This window comes from Candoia aspera, chromosome 1, assembly GCF_035149785.1.
Source record: "Candoia aspera isolate rCanAsp1 chromosome 1, rCanAsp1.hap2, whole genome shotgun sequence".
NCBI classification, from domain to species: domain Eukaryota; kingdom Metazoa; phylum Chordata; class Lepidosauria; order Squamata; family Boidae; genus Candoia; species Candoia aspera.
Window position 1 is genome coordinate 303201471 of NC_086153.1, and position 13518 is coordinate 303214988.

A 13518-nucleotide genomic window follows, 5' to 3' on the forward strand; every position below is an offset into this window, starting at 1 on the left:
AAGGGACACAGAATGGAAAAATGGTACAGATCCTGGCCTGTACAGTATATCAGTTCCAAATATTACAGTAAGGTAGTCCTCACTTACCAACTGCCTCATTTAATGTTCGAAGTTATGACAGTGTAAAAAAATAGCTTTGCAACCAATCCTCAGATTTATGACCATTGCAGCATTCTGCAGTCACTGTCTTGCAACAAGCCGAGTTAATAGAGAAGGCGGAAGCAAAATCGTAAGTCGCAGGCACGTGATGTCTTGCTTAATGACCACAGTGATTCACTTAATGACTGAAGGAGAAGTGAGGTCGTAAGCCCATCACAATCATGTAATGTTTTGTGTAGCGACTGTAGTGTTCAGCAACGGAGTTGCCGGTCCCCATTGTGGTCACTAAGCAAGGACTACTTGTACAAGACTGTTCGTGAAATTGTTGCCTTTAGAATCAGCCTACAAGATATTTCTAAAGCAATACAGATTCCTCAGGAACTCTCAGATGCAGAAAAGAATGTGAGGGATGGAGAGAAGTGTTCATTCTCTGTGAAGTAGAGGCAAAAGTGAATTGAAAACTGGTTGCCAATAACCCCGGGATTTTCAGCCTTTAACACTATAGTAGCTTTAATTGCTGACTTACTGACTGAGGTTCATTAGACAAATTGGTCTGCAAAGAGTGAAGACCTGGTGGCTTATACAGCAAGCACAAGAGCATCATGCTCTCCAAGGGGTTTCATCTTTGTACTATTCTACATTTTGCAGCATGCAAAGCATAAGCGTTATATATAATATACCTTGTACACTGTCAGTCTCTGTCTCAAACATAGGTGAGACCAGTGCTGTTGTTAAAAGATCTCAGTTTAAGATTTAAATTACATAAAGAAGAAGGAAAAAAAAGGTAAAAGTGGAATGATAAGGGGCAGGTTCCAAAGCACTGGATGCACAAGGGCTTTGGCTCTCACCTTTGTATCCTCTGAAATGTGCAATGCACATAAAGGGGGGAAAAGAGAAAACATCTGCAGAATACGTATGTGTATAAAAAGTGAGATTGTTGCTTCTGTGAAATGGATGTATTCGTACATCAGGGGTGTGTAACTTTTTTCAGCCTTCTCTGGCCACCCCTTCAAAAGGAGGCCGAACTGGAGGCAATCAAATTTACTCTAAATCCATTTAAATGGATTACATTTTGTTAGAGTGATTACTTCTCTTACATCAAATTATTTCTCCTTTTATCAAATTAAAATTACAGTTCTGCAGCAACTTTCGAATTAGCCCTTGGAATCACCCAAAACTTTGGGGATCTGTACATTGTGCACTGTGACACATTATGGAAGCAAAAGTTGGACTTTGAAAAAGCAGGATAGAAAGACTATTGATGCTTTTGAACTTTGGTGTTGGAAAAGACACCTGAGAATACTATGCACAGCCAAGAAAATAAACAAATGGGTCATCAAAGAAATCAACCCAGAGTTCTCACCTGAAGCATAAATTACCAGGCTCAAATGATCAAACTTTGGGCACATTATGTGAAGCCTCAGCTCTCTGGTAAAGGTAAAGGTAAAGGTTTCCCTTGACGTAAAGTCCAGTCGAGTCCGACTCTAGGGGGCGGTGCTCATTTCCGTTTCTAAGCCTTGGAGCCGGCGTTGTCCATAGGACACTTCCGGGTCATGTGGCCAGCATGACTCATGGAACGCCGTTACCTTCCCGCCGAAGCGGTACCAATTAATCTACTCACATTTGCATGTTTATTTACGTGGTTGCTAAAAGTCAAAACCAACTTGATGGCACATAATCAATCAATCAGTCAATCACATTGTGCCCTCCCATACTATATAAATAGACATTACCTATATTGGCTTCTCTTTGTATCTTCAATATACCCTTTTTTTTTTTCAAATATGCATCCTGATTCACACATTCAAAACCTTAAGCTAACCCAACAATGGATTGGGATGCCCATGGTGGAGCTGGCCCAGATGACAATTTCAATGAATAACAGTTGCAGAATGAAATTGGTAAGATGTTTAGGGACTAGAGTGGGATGCGGTGGCGCTGCGGGTTAAACCGCTGAGCTGTTGATCGGAAGGTCGGCGGTTCGAAACCGCGCGGCGGGGTGAGCTCCCGTTGTTAATCCCAGCTCCTGCACACCAAGCAGTTCGAAAACATGCAAATGTGAGTAGATTAATTGGTACCGCTTCGGCAGGAAGGTAACGGCGTTCCGTGAGTCATGCTGGCCACATGACCCGGAAGTGTCCTATGGACAACGCCGGCTCCAAGGCTTAGAAACGGAGATGAGCACCGCCCCCTAGAGTCGGATTCGACTGGACTTTACGTCAAGGGAAACCTTTACCTTTACCTTAGGGACTAGAGGCACCAGCTTAAAGATGCCTTTATTCACTATCTGGACTGCAAAACTCCAGATGACCACTAGATGGCAGCAAAACTTTTCAGGATTTTTCTCTTTTTTGCTGCTTCCATCTAATGGTTGCCTTGATTTTTACAGCCCAGATATGGTAGCCCTAATGTCATATAAAATAGTTATAAAACCTTGATTTATAGAACTCCCTCTCCAGGGTTTATTTCTTACAATTTTCAGCTCTATTATCAGCTTCTAGGGGAGATTCTTTGTTTTCATGGTTTTATTGTCTCCTGAAGCAAAAGTGGCATGGTCTGCCAGGCTCAATACCAGAGTTAGGTAGCTGGAGTCAGAGCAATAACCCCGGTGTGGCAGTTAAGATAGGAAAATCAGCTCTGAATTACCTAGCAACATCTTCACTAAATAAAGAAGCCTCTTTATTTGGCTTTTGGCAAATGATAACTTCTCTGACTGCACATTTCAGGATTCCTTTATTTACCTTCAGCATCCCCAGCTTATGTAGCATGGTTCCTCATTACCTATTGTTGAACTTAACTTAGTTCCTCAGGAACCAAAACCCTGCATTTGAAGCTTTAAAATTATAAATAACTGGAGGCAGAACCAAAGTGATCATGCTTTGGAAATGTGAAATAATGGATTTATGTATCTGCATATAGATAAGGGAAAAAGAGAGATTTGTTCATAACTTTATAGGGGGTGAAGAGTTATTAAGTTTGTTTATACTTACTGTGATGAAGGTTGGAAGTCACTTCTTTAAATATTTATTTGCTTTTTCTTTATCTTACTTTCTTCTTTTTCTTTCCTTGCACTTTTTATTCTTTATTTCAATCTCTCTTTCTCTCTCTGAGTTTAGTTTGTATTTGCTTTTACTATTGTAATCAAAATTTTCAATCATTATTTTTTTTTTTTTGAAAAAAGGGAAATGTGAAATAAAAAATGAAATCCTAAAACAATAACTGAAGCCACAGGGCTGACCAGGCAATATTTCAAGGCTATAGATTGCCTAAGGAAAGACAAGCCTCCATACAGATCATCTGCTTAAATCCCATCAACAGTCAAAGGGATTTATGCAAAGGGAGTGGAGAGGTGTGACCAACAAGATGAGATTAAACCCTACAGTGACTCTGACTGTATTTAATCTTGATGGAGCTTGATTTCCAGAAGTGTGTTCATGGATTCCTGAACTAAACCTTGGCAGATGTGTTTGCCAATGAAACTGGAGAAAGCCGGTTGTATTTAGCCTTCTCTTTTCTCTCTGTTAAAATTTGGTAGATAATCATAACACCGATCCATTTCGATAAATAAATCATAGCAACTAGAGATCCCATTTTTGCTTTCAGGTCGTGAAAGGACTGGAATGACCAAAATGATAATGGTCTAAGCTCCAGATAGGTAGCATTACAGCATTATTGTTTATAGCTGGTTCAGATCAGTTTCATATCTGTTCAGATATGGATCTTAAGGACTGAAATCTTAATACTTTCTCCTTGTCTCAACACACCCATTTTGCCCTTAAAAAAAAAACACCATCACCCAAAACGAGAAAAGGAGCCCACATTTTTATTTTTACTTTCTCTATTTCCTGTGGCCCTTACAGGCTAAAAAAATGTGGTTGGGGGAAGAGAATTGTTGCTCCCTGCCAATTATTGTTTGTTTTCACATTTCTATGTCACTGCAGTCAAAGACTCTCAGCAGCTTACACAGAATAAGTACCATCTCTTTTGGGGGAGCTTACACAGAATTACCGCCCCATCTCTTTTGGGGGAGATGGGTGGTAATTAAATGTGAATAATCAATAAAAATAAATAAATAAATATAAAAACCAGTTAAAACATCCACAGCACAAACTTCATAAAAATGATTGAAATAGTACCAACCATACATAAGAATACAATAAAGTTTAAAGATGGCATGATAAAATGATCGATTGGGGTCTCTGAAATGAGTGAATCTTTAATAAGTTCCAAAACAACAGTAAAGAGGGGGATAGCCTAATCTCTACTGGAAGGCTGTTCCACAGCATCAGCCCTGCCCCTGAAAAACAGTACCTTCTCACCTCAGCCCCCCAAATCTCCCCAAAATATGTGATCAAAAACAATTCTTCCTGTTTGATCTAATCAGTTGGGCTGGTACTTGTTGGAGTGCTCACTCTGCCAATCCACAAAGAGCTGTATACATTAAAACCAGCATCTTAAATTGTACCCAGAAACTGATTAGCGACCAGTGCAGGGTCCACAAAACTAGTATTATATGCTGTCAGTGATGGAAGGCAGAAAGTATGCAGGGCACAGCATTTTGATCCAATTGTAATTTCTGAGTAGGGGAAAAATAATGGACAGGACCAAGTTGTCTATCCATGCTTTAAAATGTGGAGTGGCAATTGCAAGAACTAATGGCTATTTTTTTCCTCCTCTGGTGAGTGATGGAGCTCTAATAAAATCCCATTATTTCCTCATGAAAGTGATGCCTGCTTGTGCCTTCACCATCACCATCACTAGAAGATGGTCCCATACTTTGCCCCTCGTGCACTGAAAGATTACAGCTGCGAGCAGGAGGCCTGCAGGCACATTTTCCTTGTTGGAATTCCATATGATATGGGTGGCCTGTGTACAAAGAGCACCGTCATCTGGGTACAGCTTCCCTTTCATAATATTGATAACAAGGAAGCTGAGCTATGAGGAATGTAATGACATGGTAAAGCCAACAAGGACAGCCCCATGGTCTTCTAAATCTCATGAATTGTTTTCTTCCAATTCTCATTCAGTTTGATGAAAGAGCATTTGCTTTAGAGATTCTTTCATTTCTCTTTGAACTGTTCTGCTTTCTTACTTAGTTATGTGAAGATGAAAGATATGTGTGAAAGTCCTGACTTGCATTGTATAATCTTCTCATTAGTCTTTTGAATTTTGGCTTTCCAAAATTCAACTAAAATCTCAGAGAAGACAGTATGAAGGAACTCTTTTCACTGGGTTTTTTTTTCCCCTTATTTTTCCCTAGATTGAAAAGTGGGCAGCCAGGGAGGCTTCAGAGTGATAAAAAAAACTGTATAATAGAAAACAACAGCTACCCTCTGGCACCTTCAAAAAGAAAATAAGCTCAAATTACCAGTGAGAGAAATTCAAGACTCTTTGAAGGCTCCTGAAAATGAGCTAAAAAAAACTTCCTTCAGGGGGTGTGGGAGACTTGAGAAATTCCAAGGCAGTTTTTGGTACTGGGTTAAAGTGTGGAACAAACAGTTATGAAGAACAGAGTCCCAAAGTAGCCTGGAAAAGCTAGAAAATAATATTGTAACACAAACTTCTCCTGAATATGGAAATCAATTCTTACTTGATAACTGTTTCTACCATATTTGTCCAAGGCAAATTTATAACCAGCTCTTTGATTGCTGTTCTTAAAGTGTTTTTCCTTGTTATCTTTTTATTTGAACTTTACTGCATTTATTTACTTAAAATTTCTATATTCCACTTGGGCAGCAAAGGTCAGAATATAAAGGTGAAAAGTAATATGGAATAAGATAATTAGTGATATAGAAATAAAAATTGAAGCAGTAAACACTGGAACCAATGTTCTTCATTCCAGCAGGCAAAAGGGGAAATGATGAAATAAATAATCTGAATGTGTGTCAGATTGGAAGCATCTTTAGTATTTGCCTAAATATGAAGAGAGAGGGAGCCCATGTGGCTTCCCAAGAGAGGGAATGTACCTTGGTACCCTTACTAAGAAAGCACGGCTCAGATCCCCAAAGAAAGGACCCCCAAGTACCTCTCCAATAAGATCTACCAGATCAAAAATCCAGATGACCATCAGATGGCAGCAAAGAGTCAGAGTTTTCTATCTCCTGAGGCTTGGAATTCTTTGTATTATGATATGGCCTTATGGTTAATCAATAAAGTGTTATTATTCAATCCTGAGGCACCCAAATGGTCATCCAGATTTTTGCAAATATAACAAAAAAATTTACTGGCACAAGTACAAGAGGGCATGTGGTAATATTTCTAGAAAGAATGGGGCATTTTTTTTCCCCCAGCCCATTTCTCATTTGGTGAAGTAGGTGTTAGGATGGGGATTGGTCTCTGTGAGCCAAATTGGGCCTGTTTCCACCTTAACCCCCTCTCCCCTCAAGCTTTCCAGAATGGCCCCAGATGGATGGATGGGTTTGTTTGTTTGTTTGTTTGGGGTTGTTTCTCTTAAAAATGGCATAGCAAATTCTGTTTTCGCTTGGCTATTCCATAGCTAAACCTTTAAGATTTTTCTCTAGGATGGTCCTGCTAGCTAAAAATCTATGCACACTTATTTGGGTGTACTCCATTTAACTCATGACATTTACTTCTGAGTAGTAAGGCATAAAATTACACTATTCACCTCAAGTGAAAAAATCACCCAAGGGCTTGTCCTCCGTATTGGAAGGTATTCCTTTGCACTATGCTCTCAGATAGTATTTATTTTCTCTTAATCCACTGTATCCAGTCACAGCACTTAAGTTTCCTTCTTGCTCAACTAGCAATAACCAAGTTATTTCAAACATACACAATAAGTTTTGTTTGTATTGCTTTAATTTACTCTTTTTTAATGCACTCAGAGGCCATAACTGTTTTTCTATTTCTGCTCATAACTTTCTGAATTACACTGCCATGTTGTGTCTCAGTTCTCAGTCTGTACACACTGTTTCCTCTTAAAACACTAAAATTGCTTTTAAATAATGCAATTCTCCCACAGTGATTTATGCAGCAACAATAAAGTTGATGTGTTCAGAATTCACAGTTGTTACCTAAAATGCACATTATTGATTTGATTCCTAAGCAGTTTCATAGAAACATTAAGTGGGCAAAAATATATTTATATCTATAACTTGAACATAGCATAGAGTATCCCTGCACAGATTGTGCTATGCGTAATCTCAAATTTATGCATATTTACAGTTGTGAAATGTCCTAGATTATGCATGTATATCCTGACATAAAAAAGAGGCCACCACAATTCAAGAACAGTATAATTATGTGAATTGAGGCAGAGTGATTTAACCTTATCACTCTTTTTAAATATTGATGAAACAATTAGTATGCAATATAAAGGGATTGGTTGTGTAGCAAAAAGCTACAATTAAGATGAAATTACATAGGGAGAGCTGATTAATGCACTCAGAAGTAAGCTTTTAACATCTAAAAATACATCTGTGAATGTCATCTAAAATAAAAATGAATGACTTTACTAGCTGGGACAATCTCGCTTTTACAAACTGAGATTCTGTAGGGTCCCGTTCTTCCAGAAACAAAGGAAGAAGATCCCTGTTTTGTCCCTGATGCATGGTCTCTTCCCAAGGTTGGCAGGCAATTCCCTACAACAGTAGTTTATTATTTATTTTCAACACTTACATACCACCTACTTGTGCACAAAAATAATATGTTATAAAAATATTAATAAGCCCAATATTAGACAAAGAAGAAAAAAGAAAAAAGAAAAGGAAAAAGAAAGAGTGAGATAAAGAAAAAGAAAAGAAATATATAAAGAAGTAACTTCCAGTCTTCATCACAAGTATAAACAAGTTGGGTAGCTCTTCACCCCCTATAAGGATACAAACAGATACCTCTTCTTCCCATAACTCATCCCTTATCTCTAAGCAAATCCACAAGACATCATTTTTTGCCATTTATTTCAAATTCTTTAAGTTCTTAAACTTATGGTTAATTTTTCTTTTGTTAAGATAGACTCACCAGGTGGCTTTTCAAACTTGTCATTCTGAAGATCTCTAAGGGCTTTAAGATGGTTAGATAAGCAATTTCCGAAAGTGATTAGAAAACAAGGTTAGTGAACTTAGTATCCTTTAAAAGGCTCCGCTGCAGTTGTGAGCTTGATGACTGATCCCTTCATCTCCTGGCACTCAAACCTACCAGAGACCACTGTCCTGCTCACAAGAAGCAGCTGTCCAGAGCACATGTAGGTGATCTTCCATCCTCTCCTTGTCCAGAGAGGTTCTGAAGAACTGGTCCACTCACCGGCTCTTTGGTCATTGCCGTGGTCATTGTCTCTGCTCTCCCAGAGACATGTTTAGCTCACCATGCCTCCCTCAGAAATCCACTGTTTATGATAGTATGATAGTAACAGAGAAGAAAACAATGTATAAGCAATTTCAACCACATCAACTTTCAAAATAGGTTCAAGAATTTTGCATGTATGATTCAGCTCATGCTCTGGATAATTTATAATTGTAATCTATAGTCGGTGCTTAAACTGTTCCTCATTGTAATCGTGCTTGATCACTAAGACTGTGGAGTGAACCTCTGAACTTTTACCTTGTGTTAATTGTGAAGATAGATTTCTAAAATATTTTATTTTACTTAATCCTCCCCCATTCATTCTAATGTCATTAACTCTTACATATATTGTTTTATTAATACCTTTTTTAAGAAGTGATTGTAAACCACTTCAAATTATTTTAAAATATTTATCTATAAGTAAATGCCTTAGTTACGCAACATTTGTAGGTTCCATGATCCCATTCCAACAAATCAATATGAGACCTTTCAGTTCATTCATTCAGCTTCCTGCTCACAATCAGAGGAATTGCATTTTGATGTAGGAGTTCACAGTTAGATGGTTTTACTGGGACTACTTCATATTTGTTTCTGTCGCTGTAAATTAATGAAACCAATTCCAGACTTAATTCCAAATATTAAATAAAATGCTTACTGCATGATCCAAACTTCATAGGCATAAACTGAAGTTAATAGGGTTAAGACATTGCACCATTTGCCTTCCTTTGCTAACAAAGAAAATGCATTTCTTTCATTGAGCTGTGTTAATGAAATACATGGACAAGAAAATGTGAATTTATTGTTGGGAACAAAGATAAATGATAACTAATATTCCAAAAGGCTTATACACTGTATTAAAAAAAATGCAACCCTGAGCCATGGATGTTACTTAGCAATTAGGAACTCACAGAAAGGCAGTAGTTTCGGTTATTATAATACTTTTAAGCTTTCAGATGTCATCTCCCCATTTCCCTATCTCCATCCATGTTCTTTATTTGACAAACTCCCTGTCTACAGCTTTTCGTGACCTGACATGATAATTAATAGTCAGTCAGCCCAGTGGAAAGGGGAGAGAAGTGCGCATGTGCTCCTCGGCTGCAGAAGATTACAGATTGTTGCCATACAAATTGATATAAGTTTGCATATTAGTGTAAATGAGGATGGTGGCCCCCATCAAAAGCCTCCTTCTGTTCCCTCCCCCCCCATCTTCCAGGCATCATTCAGAAGAGTCCTGCTGGGTTAGGCAACAGGCCCACCTCATCCAGCGTTCTGTGCCAATGGCCACCTGGATATATTTGGGAGTGGAGGGCAATAATGGCTTTCTACTGTTACTTTTCAACATCTGGTAACTGAGGCATTCAGGAGGTTGAAAACAGCCATCCAGACTAACAGCCATTGATAGAGTGATTTGCATGAGTATGTCCCATCCCCTTTTAGAGCCATCTCACTTGCTGGCAGTGAATCCCATGGTTTAATTATCCTCTGAGTATCTGTCAATCTTGAATCTCCTAGCACTGAGTTTTAATGGAGGACCATGATTTCTAATGTTAGGAGAACAAGAGGGGAAGGGAAGAATAACTTCTCTCTATGGCATTACTGAACATTACAGTAAATATAAACATCTCAATAGCAAATCTAGTGTCTAGTGGTTAAGGTGCTGGGCTAGAAACCAGGAGACTGAGAGTTCTAGTCTGCCTTAGGCATGAAAGCTGGCTGGGTGACCTTGGGCCAGTCCCTCTCAACCCAATCTACCTCACAGGGTTGTTGTGGGGAAAATAGGAGGAGGATGGAACATTAGGTATGTTCATTGAGTTATTTATAAAAAATAATAAAGGCTGGATAAAAATTAAATAAATAAATAAATTGTTCATTCATAGAACAGAGTGTGAAAACCATAGTAGGCAGGGTTAGAAAATGGGCAGGACAGAATTTTCCCTCTTTTTTTTTGTTTAGTTTTTAGTTTAGTTTAAAATCTGAGGGATTCTTTGTTGCTATGCTAAGCCTAAGGAAGGGCCAGCAGCACAGTTTTTATGAATTCTGTGTCTCTGAGTGGCAGGAAAACCATTTTTTTAAGCAATTGTTATTGGCATGACTTATAGGAGTTGTACGAAAGCAGCTTAAGGGCCTTGTAACACCCAGGGCCTTAGGATGCCCACCCCTGCTACAAATGGCAGTATTACAAAGAGTCAAGAAGTCTACCTATCTCAGAAGGGGCTTGGTACAACAGAACATAAGTAGTGCCCTGCAGGGTTGGACCCCAGGCCCATCTAGTCCAGCAGTCTGTTCTCACAGTGGCCAGCCATCTGAACAAGGAAGCCCACTAGTCTCTCAGCAGATGGCCTTCAGAGGCAGTCATTGACATCAAGGATAATAGTCATTGATCCCAGAGTATTTCTCTTACTGGAATAAAAGGTCATGTTAAAGGGTAGGAACTTACTGGAATGAAGCTCAGCAGCAATCTTTGCCTGCAGAGACTGATGGATAAAGACAGCTTGAGCCACAAAGTGGGGATGGGTTTGTAAACCACCCAGAGTTGGTTTTGATGGGTGGCTACACAAATGTTTTAAATTAAGTAAATAAATATGTTAAGAGATTGTGAATTGGTTCCTACTAGCACAGTGCTAGAGCCAGGAAAATAATGGAGAAACCCCCAAAGGCTTCATTCATTCAGTTTCATACCAGCTTCTGCAAAATCCATTACAGTAATATTAATTCCTTCAATAAATATTATTTCATTCAGTAAGCACAGATCTAAGCAATAGTGCAATTAAAATAAATAGCAGTTTAAATTAAACTCTAAAGAAAACATCAAAAGAATCTGCATCTATGCAGCCAATCTTGTCTAGTCCCCATTGCATCTTCACATTTAGCAGCTGATTTTGTGCTTTGATAAGTTAATCAATCAATTCACTATAGTGCCATAAATATTTTAATTTCTCAGCATTTTGCAAAATTGCAAGACATTTGCTATTTAAAATATTCCCCTAGTACAAAAGTGAAAGCCAAATACAAAAGTGAAAGCAACCTTTCATCCATAGGAAAGTTTATGTTAATGCTGACTCTAAGAAAAAAGGGGAGCAAAGCCATATTTTTATGGACAGCAGAGGAAGTAAGGGAATGAAATAGCTGTGAAACCAAATGACTGTTCTTAGGCACTGCTTCTGTTTCTAATGATGCAACAGAGATTACCAAGGCTTGGAGTGCCAATGCAAGATTTGGCCTTTCGTCTCCATTGATTTCTCTGCCATCAGCTTCAAATGAGTATGTTTTTAAATATCGGCATGTTTGCAGACCAACACCAGCTGGTCAATTATTTTCTAACCAGATATCAGAGATATTTCAGCCTGAGCTAGAGTTTTTAAATAGTTTACAATAAGAAATATTTCACTAAAACCACTAGCGTACTGTCTAATTCTCCTATGGTCATGTTTGAATTCTCCCAGGCAATTCTGTCAGAAAGCAATTCTTAACACTTCCCCTTAAAAACAACCCTGTTGATGCATAGCTGTTCCTTATCAGTTTCTCCAGCTGAGTTCTGGGTATCAAGTGATAGGTCTCAGAATTCAAACATGTAATGGGACATCATGAAATATATGTGCCCACCTCTGAAAGCCTAATGTACTAAACTTCTATCACTTCATTTTCAGGCTCTTCTCTTCACTTCCTTGCCTGCCACATACAAGGATAAGAAAGACATAGTGTAATACATTTATCCAGATTTTTTTTTTATTAGATGTGATAAGAAAGATAGAGAAGTAATGCAGATCTCAGATTTGTCATATTGACTAGTTCTGGATTCCAATTGTCTTTTTCAGATTGGTTGACCTTTGTTGATCTAGATCTTCAAACCAAGAGAAAAGAATGCAGATTGGTCTCAATGTTGGTAAACAGGGATTGTGATGTCATATGGATACTACATTCAACCAATAATATGTCAGTTAAGAACAGGAATTGGATCCATAAATGTAGAGAGTAAGAAAGTTGACCTTGACCGAGATATGTAAGATCTATCACCAAGGTGTGTGAAACATATTTTAAGTCCACAACAGACAGATAATATTTGGAAGCAGCTCAGACAGACATTCCCTAAATCACTGAACTATAAGAAGGAGGAAGAATTACAGCACAATCAGACTTGCAAGATTCTGTTATTAATACCAATATCAATAAAAGTAGTTTTAGCCTTCCTGTGGAATTGATTTCTTGGTCTGGTCTACCTAGTGGGGCTGACATCAATCCTGCAGGTTTTATTGATGTCAGTGTCAATAAGCCAATTAGCAAGGACTGAAAACTTGATACTGTAGCTGTAATTTTTTTCTAAAAGCCAGGATCACAAGGGCACAATTTCAATTTTAATTTCAAGATGGGTTACAAAGGAGAAAGCAAGATGTTCAACCCATTTTTTAAAAAAGCTACTGTTGGCTTTTTAATTGTAAAAGGAAAAAAAGCAGTGAATTAAAGATAATTTGTTGCCTTTACTTTTTATATTGCACTTTAAATGGCCTAATTAACCCAAGTGAAACATTCAGTCTTTTTCAACCACCTAAAGTCACCCTCCAAGCTTGGCGGTCATATAAATTGAATAAATAAAATGCACTTGTTGTTTTAATGCATATGGGTTTGTGGCATGCATGCCTGATATTTTGATCCCATGTCTAAAAATAGTCATACACAGAGAATAGATGACTAGAAGCCAGAAACATAATTGTCCCTTTTTCTTCTGTGTCCTTAAATCACTTAATGAGACTCTTCTCTGAGGATCATAACTGATGGATAGAAGGAACAGGGCTTTGTCAGCGGTGATACCTATGTTTTAGAACTCTGTCTGAAGAAAGGTAAATGAGGCTACTTCACTGCTGACAGTAGAGGCATGGTCAAAATGTGTTTGCTTGCTGTGGCTTTATGTCAACCTAAAGTTCCAATTCCTCTTTTATACCCACTCAGGGAAGTCCACCCACCCCACCTTTTTGCTTTGGCTTCTTGGTTTTGCAACTGGGTGACTATTGGTTGTTGGCATCTCTGCTCTGAGAACTCTTACTCTCAACTCCCACACTATCTTCCTTACCATTCTCTACAAATCCCTTCCAATGTACTTGGAAAGACCAGGGAGCATTCCTTCCTGAC